Source organism: Theropithecus gelada, chromosome 6 (genome assembly GCF_003255815.1).
Source record: "Theropithecus gelada isolate Dixy chromosome 6, Tgel_1.0, whole genome shotgun sequence".
Classification (NCBI taxonomy): Eukaryota; Metazoa; Chordata; class Mammalia; order Primates; family Cercopithecidae; genus Theropithecus; species Theropithecus gelada.
In genome coordinates, this window is record NC_037673.1 from 106,533,768 (window position 1) to 106,560,681 (window position 26,914).

The window sequence follows — 26,914 nt, forward strand, 5'->3', positions numbered from 1 at the left end:
TATGCTAGACTATTTTGAAAGATTTGAAAAGGTTTTCAACAATATTTGGGAATGAATGAAGACAGTCTAAGGAATTGTCAGAATGATTCTTTATTAAATTCAACCTTTCTTAACATATTGGATCAGCAATTGGCCAATGTGGTCAAATTGTACCAAATAAATTGGGATTGTGTACACACTTTGGAATTAGGGAAACTAACTGATAAACTGACCAAAGTTATACAGCAAAAGAAGGATAACAGGGTCGCTAAAATCATGAATTTACAACTCCAGCAACTCACTGGTCAGATATCCAGATCAAAACAGAGGACTCCCTTTCCAAAGGGAACCTCAGAAACATCTAAATGTGTCTGTTATTATTGCAAGGAACCAGGACATCTAAAGAAAGATTGCAAAAAGCTGAAATGGGCATAGAAATAAAAAAGAATAAATATAAAAGAAAGAAGAGGTATGGGAGCCTCTGAGGAAATAAAGAGGGCTTTTCCCTTGATTTTAAGTAATAATCTGGAGGAAGTGAAGATATCTCTCTCTCTTTCTCTGTCTCTCTCTCTATATATATATACACACACACATATACACACACACACACATACACACACACACACAAACACACATACACACACACACACACACACACACACACACACACATATATATATATATATATATATATATATATTTCTATTCTCAACCCTACCTTTCTAAAGAGCCTTATTCCTCGGAGTAATCAAACTATTCAAATGTTGGGGGTGTCTAATCAACCAATGACAGTATATAAATCAAAACTTTTGCCTTTACAATTAGGAAATTTAGATGAATGCCATTCTTTCCTTTTGGTGCCTTCCACACCAAAACATTTTATAGGAAGAGATTTTCTGGAACTTTATAAATCATATTTTCTTCTCAAAAAGAAGGAAAATGATTTTGGAAATGACTGAAAAATAATTGACTAAAAATGACAGATCAGAAAGTTTGAATCAGATTAAAATTAAAATTCAACCACCAAGTATTAAAACAGAAAAAGAACTTGATAATTTATTAACACATATTCCTAACTATGGTTCCAATCATCTACTGATATAGAAGGAATTTTAGTGGCCAATACAAGTACAGGTGGATCCAAATAAGCCACTTTTGAATATTAAACAGTATCCATCAAAACAGGAAGCTGTAATAGGAATAAAACCAATAATCAAAGATTTCATTGATAAAGGATTATCTCTTACTTCAGTCTTTGTAATAACCCCATGCTCCCAGTAAGAAAATATTATATGAAAAGATAGAGATTTGTACAAGATTTGAGCATTTTAACAATATTATGATTCCCCATCATCCAGCAGTTCCAAGCTCTCACACTCTTTTGTCCAATATACTTGTAAGCAGTTAATATTTCACTGTAATTAATTACATAAGTGTTTCTTTAGCATACCAATAGACCCTGTCAGTAAATATTTGTTTGCCTTTACCTGAGATGGCTTTCAATATACTTAGAATGTTATGCCCCAAGTTATACCAAAAGTCCAATTTATCTTTTGTAAATATTAACAACTGACAAGGCTGAGTTAAATTCTGAAGGAAATTCCATACTACTTAAGTATATGGATGATCTCTTGTAATGATTCACAAATCTGCAATATTGTAGAACCTATTCCCTGTACTTGCTGGAACAATTAGCGAAGAGAAATCATGAGGCATCCAAAGGAAAACTCAAATTTTGCTTAACAGAAGTAAAATATTTGGCACATTTAATTTCTAAGGGGGGGACTACACATAAATCCAAATTGAGTAACTAGAATTCTTGTATACCCCACTCCAAAAACTAGACAGCTAAGGGGGTTTTAAGTCTAGCTGGCTACCCTAGCTGGTTCTCCAATTTTACTCTCATGGTACAGCAGTTATATACATTGTTGAAAGAAGATCAACTTAAGCCCATGTACTGGACATCAGAAGAACAAAGAGCTATTCAAGAAATAAAAGAAAATCTTACAAGAGCCCCTGTTTTGGGCCATATTTGGGCTGCTGCTTTTCCTTTTTTTCATGAGAGTCATGGCAGGATGCTGAGTGTTCTAACCCAAAAACATGGAGGACAGCACAGTCCTACCTTCTTATAATAATCTATTGGCTATGATAGTCAGCAGTTAGACCCTGTAGCATACCCCCTTGTCTGAGGGCCACTTCAGCCATTGTCATGCTCCTTAAGGCTACTCAGGAAATTGTAATGGAGGCTCTGTTGACTTTATATGTATCTCATTCTGTAGAAGCTCTCTGGAATTCACATATTATACTCAGCATTTTTCTGTTAGCAGACTGGATTCTTAAGAAGTGTTCTTACTCTCTGATCCACGTTACTATCTCTCCCTGTAACACTCTTCATTGCTGCTGTTTTGCTGCCTGAAACAGTTGATGAGATAACTCATTACTGTATTTTTCTCACAGAACACTTTTGATGTCCAGACAGGATTTACAGGAGACACTCCTGGAAAATGCTGATGGTATCTAATTCGTTGATGGATCATATCTAAGGGATAGATTGGGGAAATAATGGGCAGGCTATGCAATTGTGTCCCTTGCAGACATCATAGAGAGCAATCCCTTACTTAAAGAAAAATCAGCATAGTTAGCTGAGTTAACAGCACTCATCAGAGCTTGTCATTCGGCCAAAAAACAAATGGCTAATATTTACACGGACAGACATTATGCTTTTGGTGTAGCTCATGACCTTGGAATGTTATGAAAGCTAAAAGAATATTTAACCTCCTCTGGACAACCTATCAAACACAGCTGTCAAGTTTCTGACCTCTTAGAAGCCATCCAATTACCAAAAAAATAAGTGGCTATTACAGTTCCTGGACACTCCAAACTTGACTCTCCGGAGGGTAAAGGAAATCATTTTGCTGATGCAGCAGCCAAAAAGGCTACTTTAACACAAATAGCAGATGAAACTACAAAGGTAGCTATGTTTAAAAGAAACTATATCAAAAAGCTACTCCGTGAAGCTCAAGAAAAAGCTTCAGAGAGAAAAAGGCAGATATGGCTAATCAAGGAGGAGTGCTACCCCCTGACAAAAGTCCCCCACCCTCGCTTGTAATTTATGGTATGGACCCAATGACAGACCTATTTTGCTGATGGGATTTCAGTTTGCTATGCTACAACATGTTTATAAGCTTACTCACTGGGGACCTACGAAAATGATTGCCTGGGGAAACCAATACTATGGGAAACCCTTACTAGCATAGCTCATAAGGTTTATGCAAAATGTTTGATTTCTTCAAAGCATAATCCAGGGAAGCCTCTTCACAGATCTCAAGGGCATTTCTCTTTGCCCATCAGAGCTTTTGAAATTTGGCAAACGGATCTTATCCAACTACCTCCAGACCAAGGTTATAAATACGTACTAGTTAAGATGTACATGTTTTCTCAATATGCTGAAGCATTTTCTTGTAGAACAGTCACTGCACAAGCAGTAGGAAAATATTTATTTTGGAACAGATAACTCCCTCTTGGGGAATTCCTTCCAAATTACATAGTAATAGGAAACTCATTTTGTGGGAGAGAGAGTTCTCTCAGTTTGTAAAATCAGGCCCATTTTCCAATATTTTTATTGTGTAAACCATCCACAGTCCTCTGCATTGGTGGAATGAACAAACAGAATAATAAAAACTCAACTGGCAAAATTAACGAAGCCTTTTTAAATTACTTGGCCCAAGTCTCTTCCATTGGTTTTGGTTAACCTAAGAGCAACTCCTTTTGGAAAACATCAGTTATCCACCTGCGAGATAACTACAGGTTAATCTGGATGAGACTGGATGGAGAATTTCTCCATCCTCATTCAATAAAGAAACCAACCTTATTGAAAGGGGATATGCTCCATTTCTGTCAAGGCTTAACCAAACTTCTCTCCCAAAAAGCTAAATTGATAAAACTCTGTTTACAGTGCACTACTGCTGGGGGTGAAGGTCTTAAGTATCATGATCACTAGACATAGGACTATGTTTATTGGGAGAGACATCAACTAAAGGGTTCACCTGAACTTTGTTGGAAAGAACCTTATCAAGTATTATTGACATACCATCCCTGTGAAGCTATAATCACTGTGCAACTAAACTTGATGCGGTCGACTCCTGGTGTTACATTTCTCATTTACAGAAAACTCCAACACCTGAATGAACTTCTGAGTCTACCAGAGATCTCCGATTGAAGATCTCTAAGATTCCTGAGCCCTTCAAGGATGGAAAGTAGATGACATCTGAGTAAACAGCATTTTCCAAAATACTGGATCAGGTCTGTACTCATGTTAATTTTTTCTACATATATCTTTTGTTTTTGTATTTTCATTATTATGACTGAATATCTGGTAATTCCCCCTCCTTTGCTTGATTCCCATTCCTCTTACTAGGAAACCACTAATCTAATTAATATGGAAGCAGGGCAAACCTTTATTTTTCAATATCAAGTGGACATTGAAACCCTGATGTCAAGTTTTTGTAATCAGCCCAATGCTCCTAGAGCATCTTCTTTTTAGGAATAAGATACTCTCAGGGCCCCCATTTAAGGAAACACATCCAGGAAGTTCCTCCCAATTCCATGCCTGATTGGGTAGTTTTTAATACTTTGCAAATACATCACTGTATTGCTATGAATATAGTTAATCAGTTAGTATCCAAAAGCCCTGATAAAATGGAAGACAGTTTCAGCTAGTGTGCCTTATAGTGTTTCTTGTTCTAGGGGTCAGGGGCCTTATTTTTGTGAGTGGAGGTCTATGAAACATTCTAATGAAACTGGGATTCATACAATGGGTATGAACAAGGATATCATTGAAGGATAATTTGAGGATCCAACCAGAGAGAACGTGGAAAGCCTTTGGCATATCCAGACTAAACTACATCTACAGGTAACTACTATCCATCTCACCTTAACTTGGAACACCCAACATTTTTGTGTTGTCAACCTGTACCCAAACTGCACTTCTGCTATAAATGCCCAATGGCAACAACATGTTTGCTGTCTTATCAAACATGTCTTATCAACAACCCAAACATGTTTGATAACACAGCACTGGCCAACTAAGGGGAAAACAGCATTAGGTGCTATAGGGGCAGGACTTAGGATATTAGGACAAGTTGAGAATGTATTTAATAAAGAAATATATTGACAAGAAGAGTCAATACTTACCAATCTAAATAGATTAGAAGGAATACTCTTTCAGAAGGAATATAAGGGTTGGGAAGCTGTATGGAAACATAATGATGCTATTGCTAAGTTAGTAAATCAAACTGCTCAAGTAATGAGGAACTATGCCAAAACTCAGCAATGGAAAAAAGCATGTGTTCAAACTCAACAAGGTTTACTGACCATGTTGTCTGCTTCCAATTCAAATGGAAGCAGAGTGCCTCTAAAACATGACCAACCATTTTGGATGCAGAAGCACAAGGTATACATTTATGGAAAAAATATAGACCTTCTTTTTCCTGAAAAATTACTACGGGGGTTAAGCACCCTGCATATACAGTATATATATGTGTGTGTGTGTGTGTGTGTGTGTGTGTGTGTGTGTGTGTAATACTTCAATTTCAGTTCTAGATAGTAAAGACATTCAGGAAGAATGATACTGTCCCAAAAAGGTTTGGAATCCTGAAATCATGGACCCGAATTTCAATCCCCCTCCAAAATAATATATGCTATATAGGAAAAGGATGCTTCTGTTGGGAAGGGAAAAAGAATGAGACTATAACTGTTTCAGAGTTTGCTTACAATCAGATAATATTTGATTTAAATTAAACTGCTACTTGGTGTAATACTGGCTTCATAGGGAAGTTACGTCTAGGAAAAATTAACACTTATAATAATGAGGACATTGATAATCAAGTATTTTGGGAATTTGAACTCCATCCTTCTCAAGCTGTACTACCAGCAGCAAAAGATTGTCCGAACCAGCAATGAGATACTATAAATGATCAGTTAATTACAGTTCTAAATGAAATCAAAGATATTTTGAGGTACAAATACAAACAAAAAGGAAAAATTTATCTGATTATTCACAGACTACCAAAATGTACGTTCAGGTGATACATGTTCCAACTATCAAAATGTATGTTCTTTTCTATAATGTGTTGTTTCTTTCCTATTGTCTTTACCACAGTGGACCTCTCAGTTACTCACTACATTATTGATTATTTTTCTAATGTTTCTATGTTACAAATGTTATAAATGCTGCAAAGGTTACAAATGTTACAAAAGGAGTACAACTCTAACCAAAATTATAGTTCATCAATTTGAACCAGAGGACACAGAAAGTGCATAAAGGATCTTCCGATGCCCATTTTGTCTCTTTCCTCTATTTCTGACTGACTGAGGAAGGGCTTTTCATTTTTATTTTTAATCTCAAATTCTTAAGAATTATTAAAAGTACATCACATTGAATATTCTTCCACCCAACTCCTCAAGGCATCTCAGCAATACTGCAGACAATGCAACACATCATCACATCTCAAGAGCTCCTAAAGAAATAATCCCGATGCAGTGATCATCTCATTTATCTGTGAAATGAAAAGACATCAGCATAGGATAAGAGCCTTTTCACATAATGAAAAGAAATACAGTAGCTTTTGCATCCTCATTGACATAGCAAATGATAGTGTTTCACATAGGAATTAAAAAGAGAACAAGGGCATTTCAGAATTCCAATTTGATCACCTAAATGCTATGATTCTAAAAATATGAGACCTGTCCTCTTCAAATCTCTAAATTATTTTATATAGTCTTCTAAGTCCTCCTTTGGATGATATCAACCAAAAGGGAGAAATTGTCAGAAAAAGGAACATCCAAATAAAATTGCAAAAGTAGAAGCAAGATGGCAGAATAGAAGTCTATACCTTTTGGCACCTCCTCCCTTGCAGGAACACCAAATTTTAACATGTGCACACAGAAATGCACTATCACAAGAACCAAAAATCAGGTTAGCAATTACAGTACCTGGTTTTAACTTCATATTACTGAAAGAGGCATTGAAGAGGGTCAGAGAGACAGTCATGAATCATCGACCCCATTCCCCAGCTGATGGCACCATGGCACAGAGAAAGAATGTGTGTAATTGGAGGAGGGAGAGTGCAGTGACTACAGGACTTAATGTTGAACTCAATGCTGCCCTATCACAGCGGAGAACAAAGCTCTGCTGGGCTCAGCCAGTGCCTGTGCATGAAAGTAGCAGTTGGACCAGACTTAACTATAAGGGAATCACCCATCCTAGCAGTTGAAATTTGAGTTTCTTGGCAAGCCTTGGCACCACAGGCCAAAGTGCTCTGCAGCCTAGATAAACTTGAAAGGTAGTCGTGTAGTCGTGGACACAAAGACTGCAATTCCTAGGCAACAACTAGTATTGGATTGGGCTCAGAACCAGTGGACTAGAATGGCACCAGCTTAGAGAGACACCAGCCAGGGCAGCTAAAAGGAATGTTTGCTTCACTCCTCTTCCAACCCCAGGCAGTGCCGCTTGCAGCAATGAAAGAGACTCTTTCCTTCTGCTTAAGAACAGGAGAGTGAAGAGTAAAGGGGACTTTGTCTTACATCTTGGATACCAGCTCAGCCACAATAGGATAGGCACCACGCAGAGTCATGAGGCCCCTGTTCCAGACTCCAGCTTATGAAGACATTTTTAGACACCTGGGTCAAAAGGAAACCTGCTGCCTTGAATGGAAGAACTCAGCCCTGGCAAGATTCATCACCTGCTAACTAAAGAGCCCTTAGGTTCTAAATAACCAACAGAAATATCCAGGTATTACGCCATGAGCCTTGGGTGAGACTCTTAAGACATGCTGACTTCAGGTGAGACCCAGTACACTTGCAGTTCTGGTGGCTATAGTAAAAGACTCCTTCTGTCTGCAAAAAAGCAATGGGGCAAGTAAAGGTGACATTGTCTTGCACTTTAGGTACCAGCTTGGCCAAAGAAGGGATAGAGCAATAAGCAGGCTCTTGGGAATCATGAATAGTATATATCTGATGAAAATATCCTTCAAGTATGAAGAAGAAATAAAGACTTTCCAAGGCAAACAAAGTTGAGGGATTTCACCAACACCAGTCATCTGCCACAAGAAATGCTAAAGGGACTTCTTCACAGAAAGAAAAGGACATTAATGAGAAATAAGAAATCATGTGAAGGCACAAAATTCACTGGGAATAGTAGGCATGCAGAAAAATTCAGAATATTATAGCACTGTAATTGTGGTATGTAAACTACTCCGAAGTAGAAAAACTAAAGGATGAACCAATCAAAAATAATAACTATAAAACTTTTTGAGACATAGTAGTATAATAAGACATAAAGAGAAACAACAAAAAGTTATAAAGCAGGTGGATGAAGTTAAACAGTAGAGTTTTTATTAGTTTTCTTTTTGTATGTTTATTGCTTTATGCAATCAGCACTAAGTTGTCATGAGTTTAAAATAATGGGTTATAAGACAGTATTTGGAAGCCTAATGGTAAGGCAAACTGAAAAATATACAACAGATTCACAAAAAATAAAAAGCAAGAAATTAAGTCATACCACCAGAGAAAATCAACTTCACTAAGAAAAAAAAGACAAGAAGAAAGGAAAGAGGGACAAGAAGACCACAAAACAAATAACAGAATGGCAGGAGTAACTCCCTACTTCTCAATAATAACTTTGAATGTAAATGGGGTGAACTCTTCAATAAAAAAAAATATAGTGGCTGAATGGATGAAAAAACAAGACCTAATGATTCCTCCTTTACAAGAAACATACTTCACCTGTAAAGACACAAATAGACTCAAAATAAAGAGATGGAAAAAGATATTCCATGTGAATGAAAACCAAAACACAGAAGGAGTTTAATACTTGTTTAAACAAAATATATTTCAAGACAAAAACTGTAAGAAGAGATAAACAAGGTCATTATTTAATGATAAAATAGTCAATCCAGCAAGATGATATAAAAATTAGAAATATATATGCACCCAAAACTGGAGCACACATATATATAAAGCAAGTGTTATTAGAGCTAAAGAGAGAAATAGATCTCAATGAATGAATAGCTAGAGACTTCAATACCCCACTTTCAGCATTAGACAGATCTCCCAAACAGAAAATTGACAAAGAAACATCAAATGTAATTGGCACTATAGGACAAATGGACCTAATAAATATTTACAGAACATTTCATCCAACAGCTGCAGAATACACATTCTTCTCTTCAGCCTATGGATCATTCTCTAGAATAGACCATATGTTAGGTCACAGAACTGGTTTCAAAAAATTTTTTTAAATGAAATTGTAATCAGGCATCTTCTCTGAACACAATGGAATCCAACTAGAAATCAATAACAAGAGGAATTTTGGAAACTATACAAACACATGAAAATTAAATGATGTGTGCCTGAATAACAAGTGGGTCAATGAAGAAATTAAGATGGAAATTTTAAAATTTTTTGAAACAAATGTTAATGGAAACACAACATACCAAAATCTATGGAATATAATGAGAGCAGTACTAAGAGGGGAATTTATTGCTATAAATGTCTACATCAAAAAAGAAGAAAAACTTCAAATAAGTAACCTAATGATGCATCTTAAAGAACTAGGAAAGCAAGAGCCAATCAAACCCAAAATTAGTAGAAGAAAAGAAATGACATGCTGACTGCAGGTGAGACCCAGTCTAATCTGAAGATTAGAGCAAAAATAAATGACTTTGAAATGAAGAAAAACATTTTTAAAAAGATCAATTACCATAAAAGCCAGTTTTTTTAAAAGATAAAATTGGCAAACCTTTAATTAGACAAATGAAGGAAAAAAAGGTAGAAGACTCAAATAAAATCAGAGATGAAAAAAGAGAAATTGCAACAGATACCACAAGAAATTCAAAGGATCATTAATGGCTACTATGAGCAACTCTATGCCAAAAAATTGGAAAATCTAGAGGAAATAAATTGCTAAACACATACAACCCACCAAGATTGAACCATGAAGAAATCCACAATCTGAAGAGACCAATAATGAGCAATAATATCAAATCCATAACAAAATGTCTTAAAGTGCAGGATTCAATGTTTTCACTGCTGAATTCTATCAAACATTTAAAGAAGAATACCACTGTACTCAAACTATTCCAAAAAGTATAGGAGGAAGGAATATCTCTAAACTCATTCTTTGAGGCCAGTATTACTCTCATAGCAAAAACAGACAAAGACATATTTAAAAATAAAAAAAACTACAAGCCAATATTTCTGATGAATATCGATGCAAAAATCCTCAACAATATACTAGCAAATCAACATCAATGATACATTAGAAAGACTATTCATCAAGACTAAGATAAATTTATCCCAGGGATGCAAGGATGCTTCCATGTATGCAAATCAATCAATGTGACACACTGTATCAACAGAATAAAGGACAAAAACAATACAATTATTTCAATTGGTGAGATGATTGATAAAAATCAACATCCCTTCATGATAAAAATCCTTGAAAAAACTGGGTATAGAAGAAACATACCTCAACATAATAAAAGCCATATATATCAGACTTGCAGCTAGTATCACACTGAATGGGGAAAAATGGAAAGAGCCTTTCCTCTAAAATCTGGGAAATGACAAGGATGCCCACTTTCACCATTGCTATTCAACATAGTACTGGAAGTCTTAGCTAGAGCAATCAGACAAGAGAAAGAAACAAAGGGCATCCACACTGGAAAGAAAGAAATCAAATTATCCTTGTTTGCAAATGATATGACCTTGTATTTGGGACACTCTAAAGACTTCACCAAAAAACTATTAGAACTGATGTACAAATTCAGTAAAGCTGCAGAATACAAATCAATACACAAAAATCAGTAGCATTTCTATATGCCAAAAGTGAAGAATATGAAAAAGAAATCAAGAAAGCAATTCCATTTACAAGAGGTACAAATAAAATTAAATACCTAGGTATTAACCAAAGAAATGAAAGATCTCTATAATGAAAATTATAAAACATTGGTGAAAGAAATTGAAGAGGACACACACAAAAATTGAAATATATTTCACGTTCATGGATTGGAAGAATCAATATTCTTAAAATGTCCACAGTACCCAAGATAATCTACAGATTCAATGCAATCCCTATCAAAATACCAATGAAATTCTTCAGAGTAATAGAAAAAAAACTATCCTAAAATTTATATGAAACCACAAAAGACCCAGAATACCCAAAGCTATTATGAGAAAAACAGAACAAAACTGGAGGAATCACATTAACTGACTTCAAATTACGCTACAGAGCTTCAAATATACTTCAAATTATACTACAGGGACCAAAACAGCATGGTATTAGCATAAAAACAGACACATAGACCAATGGAGCAGAAGAGAGAACCCAGAAACAAATCCACACACCTGCAATGAACTCATTTTTGACAAAAGTGCCAAGAATATACACCGGGTAAAAGACAGTCTCTTCAATAAGTAGTGCTGGGAAAACTGGATATCCATAAGCAAAAGAATGAAACAAGACCCCTATCTCTTGAAATATACAAAAGTCAAATCAAAATGAATTAAAGAGTTACATTTAAGAATCAAACTCTGGGCCGGGCGTGGTGGCTCACACCTGTAATCCTAGCACTTTGGGAGGCCGAGGCGGGCAGATCACGAGGTCAGGAGATCGAGACTATCCTGGCTAACATGGTGAAACCCCGTCTCCACTAAAAATACAAAAAATTAGCCAGGTGTGGTGGCGGGCACCTGTAGTCTCAGCTACTAGGTAGGCTGAGACAGGAGAATGGTGTGAACCCGGGAGGTGGAGCTTGCAGTGAGCCGAGATGGTGACACTGCACTCCAGCCTGGGTGAAAGAGTGAGACTCCTTCTCAAAAAAAAAAAAAAAAAAATCAAACTCTGAAACTACTACAAGAAAACCTTGAAGAAACTCTCCAGAACATTAGTCTGGGCAAAAATTCATTGAGTAATACCCCACAAATACAGGCAACCAAAGCAAAAGTAGACATATGTGATCACATCAAGTTAAAAAGCTTCTGCACAGCAAAAAAAAACAATCAACAAAGAGACCACCTAAAGAATAAGAGAAAATAGTTGCCAACTATCCATCTGACAAGGGGTTAATAACCAGAATATTTAAGAAGCTCAAACAATTCTATAGGAAAAAAATCTAATAATCTAATCAAAAAGTAGGCAAAATATCTGAATAGATATTTTTCAAAAGAAGTCACACAAAAGGCAAAAAGTCATGTAAAAAGGTGTTCAACATCATTGATCATCAGATAAATGCAAATCAAAACCTGTTACCCTATATACAGTGGTAACCACATATTTGCTTTATCTTGTATATAAAGTCCCTGACCACCAATCAAAATTGAAAGAACATCCCCTTTGTTTCACTGCTCCCCTTCTCCAATTTTCTATGTATCAAAACATATAAATATTGTGTTTTGTATAGCCCACTCGAGGAGACACAATCTCACCCCATTTAAATTGGCTTTTGTCCAAAAGACATGCAATAACAAATGCTGGAGAGGATGTGGAGAAAGGTAGCCCACCATACCTTGTTGGTGGGAATGTAAATTAGTACAACTACTATGGAGAACATTTTGGAGCTTCCTCAAAAAACTAAAAATAGAGCTATCATAACATCTAGCAATATAACTGCTGTGTATATACCCCCAAAGAAGGGAAATTAGTATATCAAAGAGATATCTGCACTCTCATTTTTGTCATAGCACTGTTCATAATAGCCAATAGCCAAGATTTGGAAGCAAACTAAGTGTCCATCAGCAGATGAGTGGATAAAGAAAATGTATTTACACACAATGGAGTACTATTCAGCCATAAAAAGGAAAAAGATCCTCTAATTTGCAACAATATGGATAGTCATTATGTTAAATGAAATAAAAACAGGCACAGAAAGACAAACATCATACATTTTCACTTATTTGTAGGATCTAACATTCAAAACAGTTGAACTCATGGAGATAGTACAAGGATTGTTACTACAGGCTGGGAAGGGTGGGACAGAAGTGAGGATGGTTAATAAGTGCAAAATATATGTATAAAGAATGAATAAGACCTAGTATTTGATAGTACAATGGGCTTACTATAGTCAATAATAATTTAATTATACATTTAAAATAATTAAAGGAGTATAATTTGATTGTTTGTAACTCAAAGTATAAATGCTGAGGAGATAGATTCCCCATTTAACATATTGTGATTATTATGCATTGCAAGCCTGTATCAAAATATAATATGTGTTCCATAAATATATACACCTACTATGCACCCATAAGAAAAAAAATAAGACTTAAGTTTATGAGCTAAAGCAATAAAGCTATTCATTTCAAAATTTGAAAAAAAAAAAAAAAACTTTAAGTGACCCAAGATGGCTGCAGATTTGACATATGGATAATAAAAACCACGCCTATTAACTAAAGCTTGTTAACAAAAGATCACGAGATCTATGGAGAGAAAAGACGCCTTATCTTCTTAAAAACATAATCAATCTTCAGACTGGGGAGATGCAGCCTTCTGTAAAACAGAAGTGCACTCCCAAGCTGGGTGGCAGAGAGTTAGAAATTATAAAGGCAAACTGCATTGCAAGGAACTGTAGTCAGGGCAGTGAAGAACAGTCTTGATTGGGTGGACTTAAACCCCAAATCACCAGCCTCTCTTAATTGGTTGGTTCCAGGTGGTTGGTGGGTTGGCATCAGGTGGTCTTTAATAGTCAGGAAGAATTCTCAGCTGCAATTGTTTTCAGGAACTATTCTTTGACTTGGTTGCAGAAAAACAAATTTTGCAATACTTTCTAAGGACAGAGAATGGGACTGCACCCTTCACCCTGCCATGGACTCTTGGGTCTACTTTTACTTTTGAGCCACAGGAAGTTCATCTGGTCTGTCAACTGAGAGTATAATTTGGCAAGTTGGAACCCCCTGCTGCAGGGCTGAAGGCTGTCAAATAGTTCATTGACATGTACTGATAACAACCTTGTCCATCAGATAAAACAGGATATAATTAATCATCTCTAGGAAACCTATATGCTCATTAACCTTTTACATATATACAATGGTAACCACATATTTGCTTTATCTTGTGTGTAAAGTCTCTGAGCACCAATCAAAATTGAAAGAATGTCACCTTTGTTTCACTGCTCCCCTTCTCCTATTTTCTGTGTAACAGAACTGTGTCTTGTATAGCCCACTCGAGGACATATTTTCAGTTTGGGGTGAGTTTTGTGTTCCCCAGGCTATTAATCGTCAAAATTGGCTTAGAATAAAATTAACTTAAAATTTCTTTAAGGTGTAATGTCTGTTATTTAACCTTTTAGTTGACACAATGTCCAACATACAATGTGAAATAAATACACACACACACACAAACACAAACTAAAAATAAAGAATTGTTTTTGACCCGTTTATATTTAGCAATACCAAACAGAATTCAAATTATTCATTTTAAGTGACTGTCAGTTAGAAAACTCAATTTGATTCAGTTTTCACAAAACATAAAAGTGCTAATAATGTTTGAGATTCCTGTATTTGAGAGATACAAATATAATTAAAATATGGTGCCTTTCCTTAAGAAATTAAATCTAGAGAAAAAGGACTGACCTGTAAATCAACATTATCACATCTGAAGATGCTAAATTCCATGATAATGCTGGTGTGATTTTAGGAGAATAATTACCCAAGAAAAAAGTTTGATTAATATCACATTCTGTAAAAGTATGACAAGAGCTAGAGAATAGACAAATATAAATTTAAATATGAATAAGACATATTTTACACATATCTGTCCCTTAATAGGGTTTTTTGTCTATTTCAACCCTTCATTCAAAGAATATAAATATCTTCATCCAATGAACAAACAATATACTTAAATTTTGAAAGCAGCTAAAAATATAATTCTTTCTCTTCAAAACCATAAAGGAACATGAAGGCCTTTAATTGTTTTGTAATCTAATCAGCCTAAATCAATGTCATTTACGTCATTCACGAAGGAGCAAAGGAATCAATAGAGATGAAACAGTAATTAAAGAAATTATGAAAAAAAATTCCTAGGCTGAAGAAATGTAAATTTTGTAATTAAAAGGACTAAGACAAGCAAGCAAAAGTATAGAGACTAAATGTAAATGACCAGTGAACGTAAGAAATAATCCTAAACTGAATAGAGGAAATGATTGATTTATGGCTTACTAAACAAGACAGAACTGATCATGAAGAACTGAACACTGAATGTCAGAGTAAATATTCAAAAGATTGGCTGTAGAAAGTTAGGAAGCTTCTTGATATAAAATATCTGAATATCTCTATGAAAAAACATTCTTCTGAAAATTACATTAACACATTTTCTAAGGTGATATCTGATGAAAGCTGCAAACCAAAAATAAAATTCTAAGCCCGCTTCAACCCCAACCATCTGAGTGGACTCCTTCCTCTCAGCCAGGGCACTCCAGAGTTAACCTAAAAGACGGGTTCAGGCCATGACGGAAAACAGGGGGCAGTCAGACATGCCTCATTATACCCTCCTCCCTTTTGGAATGCAGGGAAAGCTGGCCAGCATTTAACATCAACAGAGACCTTAAGTCTGATAAATATTTACAGTCTATTCTCTCTGAAGCCTGTTACCTGGAGAATTCATCTACATGATAAAACTTTGGTCACTATAACCTCTTATTATAAACCAGACATTCCTTTCTACTGATAATAACTCTTTCAACCAATTGCCAATCAGAAAATTTTTAAATCTACCTATGTCCTGGAACCCACCACCCCACCTTTCTAGACCAAGCCAATGTATATCTTAATTGTATTTGATTGATGCTTCATGTCTTCCTAAAATGTATAAAACCAAGCTGTACCCTGACCACCTAGGGCACATATTCTTAGGGTCTCCTGAGGGCTGTGTCATGGGCCATGGACACTCATATTTGGCTCAGAATACATTTCTTCAAATATTTTACAGCAGAGGTCCCCAACCTTTTTGGCACCAGAGACCAGTTTGGTGGAAGAAAATTTTTCCACAGACAGGGTTGGAGAATTATTTCCAGATCATTCAAGTGCATTCCATGCACTTTATTGCTATTATTGTTGCATTGTAATTAATAATAAAATAATTATACAACTCCCCATAATGTAGAATCAGTGGGAGCCCTAAACTTGTTTTCCTGCAACCAGATGGTTCCATCTGGTGGTGATGGGAAACAGTGACAGATCATCAGTCATTAGATTCTCATAAGGAGTTTGCAACCAAGATCTCTTGCATGCACAGTTCGCGATAGGGTTTGCACTCCTATGAGAATCTAATGCTGCCACTGATCTGACAGGCGGTGGAGCTCACGTGGTAATGTAAGCAATAGGGAGTAGCTGTAAATACAGACAAAACTTCATTTGTTCACTCACCGCTTACCTGTTGCTGTCGTTACTAATAGGCCACAGCATTAGTCTGTAGCCAGTGGTATGGGATCGCTGTTTTACAGACTGTCACTCTTTTTGCCAACAAAACTTTAGTCCTAAACTTAAAGAAACAGTTCTGTACCAGTGCTATGTTTTAGAAGAACATTAACCATGACTAAGGAAGGAAAGCTACAGGTTTTAAGGACACTAAGCACTGGTTGGCTTTTTGTGTGTGTATACCAATGGTATAGGATAAACTGGACCGTAATTAGAAAAAGCCAATGTACATGGTGTATGAAGTATATAGCAATTTGTCTACATCACTAAGTGGACAATAAAGAAGGGATAATCAGAGAAGTATTTCTTGACTAGTTGAAAGACCACTTTGTACCAGGGACATGAGGTCACTATAGGCAATCTGGACTAGAACAAAAACTGTAAAATTTATTCTTCTCAGACAACTGCTCTTTATATCCTCTCCTGGTCCTCTTGTAAAAAGTAATATTTTCAATATTTGTTACCCCACCCCCCCATACACACACACAATGTAACATCTGTGACAAAGACATATGGCTATGAAATTTTATATTCTATTAATAAAAGTATAAAATTTTCTTTAACTGTGGGCTAGCTGTATTTAACAGAGGTCCAAGAAACCAAGATCTGAATGAGTTCAGTATTAATGATGCCATTTCCTCTGTTGCTAATACCTGGACCCATGTTGATTTGACATGATCCTTGAAAAAGTCATTTAAAAGGCCAACTTTCAAAGTATTAACTCATTACTCAGTAATTCTGTTTCCATCCCATCATAAGATGCTCAAACACCACCTGACAACAAAGATAGCAAAACCGATATGTCCTCTTGTCCAATGTCCTTAAGCACCCTGAGGTATGATTTAAAAGTCATTGTGTTTATATACAGGTCTGATATGATTTGGCTCTGTCCCCACCCAAATCTCGTCTTGAACTGTAATCTCCATAATCCTCACATGTTGAGAGAGGAACTTGGTGGGAGGTGATTGGATCATGGGGCGGTTTCTTCCATGCTGTTCTCATGATAATGAGGGAGTTCTCAGGAGATCTAATGGTTTTATAAGGAGCTCTTCCCCTTTCACTCCTCACTCTTCTCTCTCCTGCCACGATGTGCAGAAGGTCCTTGCTGACCCTTTGCCATCTGCCACGATTGCATGTTTCCTGAGGCCTCCCCAGTCATGTGGAATTGTGAGTTAATTAAACTTCTTTCCTTTATAAATTACCCAGTCTCAGGTAATATGTGTATAGCAGTGAGAATGGACTAATACAAGGTCTTTAACTTAGTTTGAATCTGTATGTGTTTAAGAGTATATTGAGTCTCAAAAAAAAAAAAAAAAAAAAAGAGTATATTGAATATTTTCCTAGAAATAAGAAGTATCCAAATATTTTGGGTCTATAATTATCCAACTATTTCACTTGTCAGTTTATTTCAATATAAACTGTAATATTAAAATTATACATATTTGTCAAATTTAGTATAAATCTACATATATTTGTTTGCAAATATGTTTATGTATTTGATTATAGAGTGTCGTGCTAGATAGACTTCATTGGGGATATTCGGTGTTATCATTTTAAAAATCAGAAAAAATCTGAATTACAAAAGCCTACCTTCAGGGCTTTCAGACAAGTGATAAAGAACTGTATCCATACCAGGATTATTATGAAGTTTTCAAAACAGAATACATTTTAAGGTGAAAATATTAAATTGAAGAATTATATTGATGAGAAGCATTTCTGAATAGCTGTTAATCTTATTTGCGTTCTTTGTATGTGATGAGTCATTTTTCTCTTGCTGCTTTCCAGATTTTCTCTTTGCAGTTAGCTTCCAGCATTTTTCCTATGAAATGTCTGAGAGTGGATCTCTTCTGTATTTACCCTAATTGCAGTTCACTGAACTTCTTAAGTGTGAAGATTAATATTTTTTAGTGTTTGTGAAGTTTTTTGCCATTATCTCCTTGAATATTTTTTATACTCCTTTCTCTTTCTCTTCTCAACACTCCCATTACATGAAAGTTGGTTTGCTTAAAGGAGTCCCATTATTTCTCGAAGGGTTCTACTCATTTTGTTTTTTCTCTTTTCTTTGGATTGCACTCAACTCTATTATTATATCTTCAAGTACACTGATAATTTAGCTTGCCAGTTCAAATCTATGATTGAGACCATCTAATAAATTTCAACTCCAGAATTTCCATTTATTTCATGGAATATAGTTCACATATATAGTTATGTGTCACTTAATGATAGAGATATGTTCTGAGAAATGAGTTGTTAGGCAACTTTGCCATTGTGCAAACATCAAAGAGTCTACTTACACAAACCTAGATAGTAGCGCCTACTACACATCTAGGCTTTATGGTTTGCCATGATAGTCTTATGGGACCACTGTCACATATGCAATCATCTTTGACTGAAATACTATGCAGCACATGACTCTGTGTGTGTGCGTGTGTGTGTGTATACACACACACGCATATATAATTGTGCTTGTGTATAAAATTTCACTCTTTTCTCTTTATTGACATTCTCTATTTGAGGAGACATTGTGTTCATATCTTACTTTACCTCTTTAAACATGGTTTCCTTTAGTTCTCTGGACATATTCACAATGGCTACTTCAAAGTCTTTAATAAATCCGATATCTGGTCCCTTTTCCAGGCAGTCTGCAGCTTTTTCCCCCTCCTGTATGAGAGTCACACTTTCCTGCTTCTTTAGATGTCTTTTAATTTTTTGTTGGAAATTGGTTATTTTAGGGAATATATTGTAGCAATTGTGGGTACAGATTTGCTTCCTCCCTCTTTTAAGCTTGTTTTTGTTATTGTTGGTTTATTTTATGACTTGGCTAGGATATTTTAGCAAATTATACTTTTTTCTACTCTGTGAAGCTTTTGATGCCACTCTTCAGAGGGTACAGCCTTGGGCATTCACACTGTCACCTTGGGATGACAGTGAATTTGGCAAGGCTCTCTTTGTCTTTTTCTGTACTCTCTCTGTTAAACTGTGTGCCTCATTCTGTGTTACATGCCAGCCTATTAGTCTCCAATAATTATCAACTAATTACTCTATTGATTTAAAAAATGCTCTAGAGTATAAATTGCTGAGCAGTCTGATCCAATTAAATTCAGGCAGAGACAGTTTTGAGGGCTGTTCTTAGCTGCCCCTTGTTCTGGTTCTCTCTGGTGAACTAGATGTCCTGAAGTACAGCTTGTTGCTCTTAATTTAGAGAAGAAACTATTTTCAAGAGCAGCATTAGGCTTGAACCTTATGTTTCAAATAAAGTTAATTTCTTTGGGGAGGATTTCAGAGTTTTTTTCTTACAGACTGCCTTTTCCCCTGGGCAGTCTCCAAGCCACTATTCTAGGAGCTGAGCAGGGCAGTAGGTTCCAGTCTTCTTGGCTTGCCTCTTCTCTTGTGAAACTTCTCTCCTATAATGAGTTGCAATGAGGGAAATTAGGGTATCAATATTCTTGTCTTGCTGATCCTAATATAAAGCCTCTTTCTTATGCATGAAGACTGGGTGAAGTAAGAGAGCCCCCAACCTCTGAGCCACAACCACCAGGAAATTAGTCTTTTAAATTTGAGTTGAAGGGGATTAGAAATGCTGGCAGACTGCCCCTACTAATAAGATACAGTAACCCTAGATTGGAAGCTGAGGGGAGAGGGAGTCCCACCATCTTGGCCACATCTGCACGAAGTTCAGCTTACCTTATGTTGTACTTGCAGGGGAAGATGGAATGAGTCATGACTCAAGTGGAATTCTCTGTAATAGTTCATTGTTTAAGAGTTATTTTGATGCCAGCCTTCAAGATTTTTTTCCCACTTTACTACATTCACTTTTGCCCCAATCAACATTTGGTCCAACTTCTCATATAGAACAGCTTGCCTTCAAGTAAATTTATTCCAAATTACTTCAGGTAAAATCATACACTTTCTGGACTAGAAGCTTGACTGAGTGCTCTGTGCTATATTATGCTTCTTCCTATTAATATACCACTCCACATTAATACATGCTCAATTGTTGGTGCACTGTCATTTATAAAAGTCTTTCAGATGAGTTCCAAAAATAAATATAAGAGAAAATTAAATGTTAAACTGGCAAAAAATAGATAAGAAAATAGGGTAAGAAAGAGATATAGTGAGATGAACATATAAAATCTATTCCACAAATTCATATATACTCACTTGCTAAAGGTATAGTATACATTCATCTTAAAATAATTCTCAAAGCAACCATTTACTGCTTAAAAACAAACCAGTGGCAGGGGAAAAAGTTATTCCTGGTAAAGTTATAAGACAATTTTTCTAAAGCCATCATAAAGAAGATAGAATATAATGTAATGAATAACCTCCTGAAGGTAAAAATAATAAATGGTTTCATGGGGCAGTCTTTTACACTCAATATGAAAAATGACATTACAACAAACACTGATAGATTTTGTGAGACACCAATAAAATGTAGCCCTAACAGTCTGACTGCTGCCAAAAGAAGGTTTTTGTGTGTTTTAAGAAGTGGTTTTATTATGGGCAGTACTACCTTCTGGGTAACATCTAGAAATGCATGGATGTACTTCTGTTTGTCATAATGTCTAAGATTCTGATAAAGGACATTCAGTGCCCAGGGTCCAGGGTTGCTAAATATATTCCTCAATTCTGAGAGAGTACCTCGTAAGTAAGAACTATTGCTCTCAAGATAACAGTATCACAACCTCTCCTGCCTTGAGAAATACTGATATAGAATTTTGAATTTCAAGCTATGTTGCACAGAAATGACTCATAAGCTATCATACGTGTGAGATGTGTGAGTTTGCATATTGTGTGTGTGTATATATATATACCTGTGTGTGTCAGTGTGTGGGAAGTAAGAGGGGGTGGTTCTGCCTCCCTAGACTGACCAGAGGAGCTCCATTTTAACCTGTTTTGTATATTAGACCCCCAAATAAGAAAGACATAGTTTAAAACAAGAAGAGAAATATAATTTTATTCATCAGAATCCCAGGGTGGCTTAGAAAAAGGAATCTCAGAAGAGGCAGCTATGGCAGAGAAGCAGAAGCACATCTATTCATTTACAGATGTTGCCTAGCAGGTGGCACTGCCCAATAGTTAGAATCACTTCTTAAAACCCATAAAAATATTATTTCTGCAGCAGCCAAACCATTAGAGAGTTGAATTCCAGGGTAGTATTTTGTTGATATCACATAAAACATTGCCAGGGGTTGGGGGTTAAGTGGAGGCTGCAGAAGATAGAGATGTGGTAGGGTGGAAATGCAAGACAGAATGAGAGAAGAAAGGACATGGCAGAAATAAAAGTTCTTAGACAATGAAATTACATTTTCCCCTACATCTTTAGAAAAACAAACTCACAAAAGCCTTGGTTGTTGTATTAATTATCTAATTTGTGTAACAAGTCACTCCAAAACTCACTGCCATTTATTATCTCTCACAGTTTCTCTGGATTAGGAATTTGTTAGTGGCTAGGTATAACTGGCTCAGGATTTCCCATGACGTTGCAGTCAAATGGCAGCTGCAGGTTCAGTCAGTCAGCTAGGGGTTTCAGTCACCTAAAAATTTGACTAGGATTGTAGGATCCACTTCCAGGGTGGTTTGTTCACTACATGGCTGTCAAGTTAACACTGGCTGTTGGAGCAGGCCTCAGTTCCTTTTCATGTGGACGTCCCCTCAGAGCTTCTTGTGTGCTCTCATGGAGGCTGGCCTCCCCCAGAGAGAACAATCCAAGAAACCAAGATGAAAGCTTAAATACCTTTATACCTAGCCTTGCAAAGCCTGTATCATTACTTTACCACAACCACATTTTATTGGTCATACAGACGAGCCATGATTCAATGTGAGTATGGGCTATGAAAGGGTGTGAATGTCAAGAGGCAAAGATTATTGGGAGCATCTTAGAGGCTGGCTACCAGAGTCATAATACTTTTTATTTGCTTATTTGTGTTATCTATCTGTATGTTAGTGGAAGTAAACAAATCCAGGAGCAGAAGTAGACACAGAGTTAATTCTTTTTATATACTGTTGAATTCAATATTCTAATATTTTGTTGAGGCTTTTTGAGTATATTTTCATGAGAGATATTTGTCTGTAGTTTTCTTTTCTTGTAATGTCTTTGTCTTATTTTGCATTAGGGTAATGCTGGCCTGAAAGAATGAGTTAGGAAGTATTTCCTCTGCTTCTATCTTCTGAAAGAAACTTGCAGATAATTGATATAATTTTTTCCTTAAATATTTGGTAAAATTCACCAGTGAACCTATCTGGGCCTGGTACTTTCCGTTTTGGAAGGCTATTAATTATTGATTCCATTTCTTTAATAGTTATAGGTCTATTCAGATTACCTATTTTCTCCTTTGTGATTTTTGGCAGTGGTTATTGTTTTGAACTGAAATTCCTTTAAGGCATTAGACCAGTTGACACATAACCTGAAGACTATGTGTTCAAACAGAAACATATCTCAAGTGCAAGAGAGAGGTGGGGCTGTGTGTTTTCCTGTTTGGCAAAATATCTATTACATTTTTCTATCAATGTAATAGAGCTCAAATATAATAAATCGTGGCTACTTCTTGACTAGGACATTGATCACAAGTTATTTATATTTGGGGGCCTACTGAGATTGTCATCCATAGGTACCATTATGTTTAAATTAGATGCTAAATGAGTATCCTACAAGTCTCAAAATCTATATAGACTGTTAGCTATTAGCAAAGTATTACTTCTGTTTACACAACTCTCCCTATATACATTATCATCTATACTCTTGGGGACTGCTATATCTCTTGGTACCACTAGCTTCCTATCCAATATTCATTCTTCTATTGTTTTATTAAAGCAACCCTAATTTTGTTTGGAGTAGCAAAGTCTCTGGCTAAAAAACATTTCTCCTGAAGCTTTCTTTGCACCTATGAGTTCTAGCTAAAGCTTAGTAGGGAATGTTGGTAAAGTTCACTTTCATGATAGAGGCACAATACCTTCTTCCTTGTCCCTTCTCGATTTATTTTACTTCCCTGGATGATAGACATAAGAATGGTGATAGAACAGTCACCTTGCTATCAAGAGATGACTAGGAAGATGAAACCCACATACAACAATGATGGGACACAAAGACGGAAGCCTGGAACATTTATGGCATTAGAGATGAACCACAAAAACTCTGAGATTCCTACTTTTTGTCTTCTTGTTATTTGAAAAACAAATCCCTATTTAGTTAAGTTGTTGGAGTTGAGTTTCTGTTATATAACATCAAATACAATCCTAGGATATCTCACACCTTCCTGAAAACCTAGTTCAAACCCATTTCTTCAGTAAGGCTTCTGGGATGTAATAATAATAACTCTTGCATGGTACTTTATTGTTTATAAAGTACTTTCACATACTTTATATCTTTTGATATTCATATCAGTCCTGTGGCCAGAATACCCTTCTCTTCACATTCTCACCTCTCTGGAGTCGATGCCATCCATTCCTATGCTGCAAACTGCACTGTAGAACAATGACTCCCAAGTACCTGCCTCCAATCTTGACCTCTCTTGAGCTCTAGATTTGTTTTACAACTGAATTCTGGGCACGCAGCTTAAAGACAAGTACTTGAAAAATCTAAATTGTCTATAACTTAACCGGTTATTTTCTCATTTCAGGTCCCTAAACACTACTCTTAATCCAGTATTACTTTAATAAATCTCAGTTAATATAATCACTCAAACTGACAAGCTAGGAATTTCAGAGTTATTCTCAATTCCATGCTCTCTATAACTTCCCAAAACAATCAGTAATCAAATCCTAGGTCATGGCCACTTCCATGAGATTAGGTTCTCATCATTTTTCTGGTGGACTACTGTTAAAATCATTTAACTGGCCTTCTGCAGAAAGGCATCCTAAAAGATAAATCAATTATTTTTATTTATTCATTCACCAAATAGTTAAATAACTGGTCTTCTGCAGAAAAGAACTCTAAAAGAGAAATCAATTATCTTTTATTTATTCATTCACCAGATAAGTATAGAGCACCTGCTACATAATACATATTATATACAATATTATAATGTTAAAAATATGGTTTCAACAAAAAAACTTGACATGTTGTGGTAAGAAGCTAGTAAACCTAAAGTCTATATGGATTTAGCAAGTGATTATATTACTGTTGAAAATGCAATGAAAGTAATAGGAATAAAATAATTTACTAAGGTGGTGTATTTTTAAAAGAGATTTATTTTCTTTGGTATTGTAATGAATCAGTAGGAAACATTTTAAAGAAATGAATTCATTTGGTTTTATGGAAATATAAGCAAAAATAAGTGTGATATACAGTTTAGAACACTAATTTCTAAAATACATTCTGTAAAATACAGCTTCTTGGGATTAAATTATCTCGAAAAGTTTTCTGTTGTTAAATAAGTTTGAGAAACCACTGGATTAGACAAAAATAAGTAGGTTTGCATATACTAAGATTTATCAGTGTTAATATGCTCATATATACTCTAAATCTCTCTGAGTAGCAGTGTGACATGTAGTTTTTTTAAAATTTATTGACTAGAGAAATCTTTAGAACATCATCTCCTAAAATTACATACAGGACACATTTTGGAAAATGTTAAGCATTTGTGAGCAGACACTTTACCAGGAGATCTGGATGGACAATGAACTTCACAACAGGAACACTTATCAAATTTATCATAATAATGAATGATTCTGATAATCAGATGTTCAGCAACAATATAGCACTACTCATTAAGATGATAAGGGTTCATGCAGAATAGGTCTTAGTGAAATAAAAATCTGCTACCTTGAATCAAGTATGTATGTGGATTGCCCAAACCAAGAATGTTTATACTTTAAAGAGAAATGCTTCAGCTCTCTTTAAAGAGAAATGGCTATAGCAGTCTGCATGGGTGCTTGGCAGTTCATCTGCAACCTGGCACAGACCTAGATTTCTTTTTTTAGTTTTACTATTAATTATTCATACATTTTTTAAAGCTTCAATTAAAATAAGGTTGAAATGTATACTTTAAAAGACAATTTCTGAAAAACAGATAATATTAAAATTATATCAAGACTTTAGAAAGGTAACATGCATTAGAGAATACAAAATTTAGACTCTAACCTGAAGAAGCAAATTATTTGACCAACCAAATGATAGAATTTGTTCAGACATACTGTTAAGATGGTAAGGTAAATAAGACTCTTACAACAGTCTTATCCCCTCCTAGAAATTTTTCCTAATAGACAACTTGGATATTTTTCTCAAGATTAATGGCTTTTAAAAATTGTTTTATTACACATCTCCAGTGTATCCCCCTCTCTTTCACACACACACACACACACACACACAGCGCCAAATTTTTGAAACCTTCTCTTTTGAAGTTCAAAAGAGTCTTCATACTAAATAAATAAAAATCGAAAAGGTGCAATTTCACCAACCACAGAAGATGTGTGAAGACTGGTCTTCTGAATTCAGGGTTGCCCCAGGATAAGTGAGTCCAGGGGAGATTAAATGAATTTCCTTATTCATAGAAATAAGAAAGTTCCCACCTCCTTTATTCTCCCCAGTAAAAAGCTTCCCCTATCAAATGACCTGGTGGCTGTTCCAGGATGGACTGCTTAGACTCTTAGGAGGGGCCCAAATGGCAGGCCCGGTCTGGGGTTGCGAGTACTTTTCTATTTCTCAGTGTTACTGTGCTCATATATACTCTAAATCTCTCTGAGTAGCAGTGTGACATATAGTTTTTTTTAAATTTATTGACCAGAGAAATCTTTAGAACATCATCTTCTAGAATTACATACAGGACACATTTTGGAAAATGTTAAGCATTTGTGAGCAGACACTTTACCTACCAAAATAGTAGCAGGTTTCTTCTAACAAAGCTATGGGACCCTGAGAAAGGAAGCTCAATATTCCCCTGTGAGGATCTTCGTGGGTCTTCCAGTTGCCCTGGGATGGTGAATATGACAATAACTGAGCTCCCAAGTGATCTGAGGCAGGACTTCTTAATCACTCACCGCAGCGCTCTGGGCCGCTGGAAACCACAAGGCTGGTTGCTAAGGACGCTGTGGGAGTCGCTCTGAGAGAGAGACGTCGCTCTTTTATGGTCTCGTGACCAGGGCTTAGCCAATCAGGACTTAAAAGTAAATTTCCACCTGCCCTGTCCCCGTCTCCACCACATTTGTATTCAATTTCGGAAGAATAAATGCAATGCTGTGTGAAAGACCTTTATTCGTTTTTAAAGAACATAGTAATGATTTGTTTCTAATATTGTACATACTTGCATATCCTGCCAGAAGCCGTGGCAAGAAGTGGCTTGACAGTGCTTTAATGTCTCCCCAGTGTCTTTATGCCGCTCCCCCAAAACAAACCAGCACGCCTATCATACCAAAAGTAGCTATGTCTTTAAATCAAATCGCTGTTCGTAAGTTCTTTCTACATAGAAAATTTGGAGCAGCCAGTGTCCTCAGCACCCGTCAGTGAGTAAACAAAGCACCTAGAATG

General features: G+C 36.0%; 1 protein-coding gene across 1 annotated transcript in view; it reads right to left on the reverse strand.

Annotated features, from left to right (window-relative positions):
* Positions 1 to 26,485, reverse strand: part of TMEM232 (transmembrane protein 232) — a 306,685-nt gene extending 280,200 nt beyond the window's left edge. Inside the window, exon 1 of the mRNA XM_025387746.1 lies at positions 26,428 to 26,485. The gene's annotated coding sequence lies outside the window, so the exon portion shown is untranslated. The remainder of the gene's footprint in view (positions 1 to 26,427) is intronic.
* Between the last annotated feature and the right edge of the window lie 429 nt (positions 26,486 to 26,914).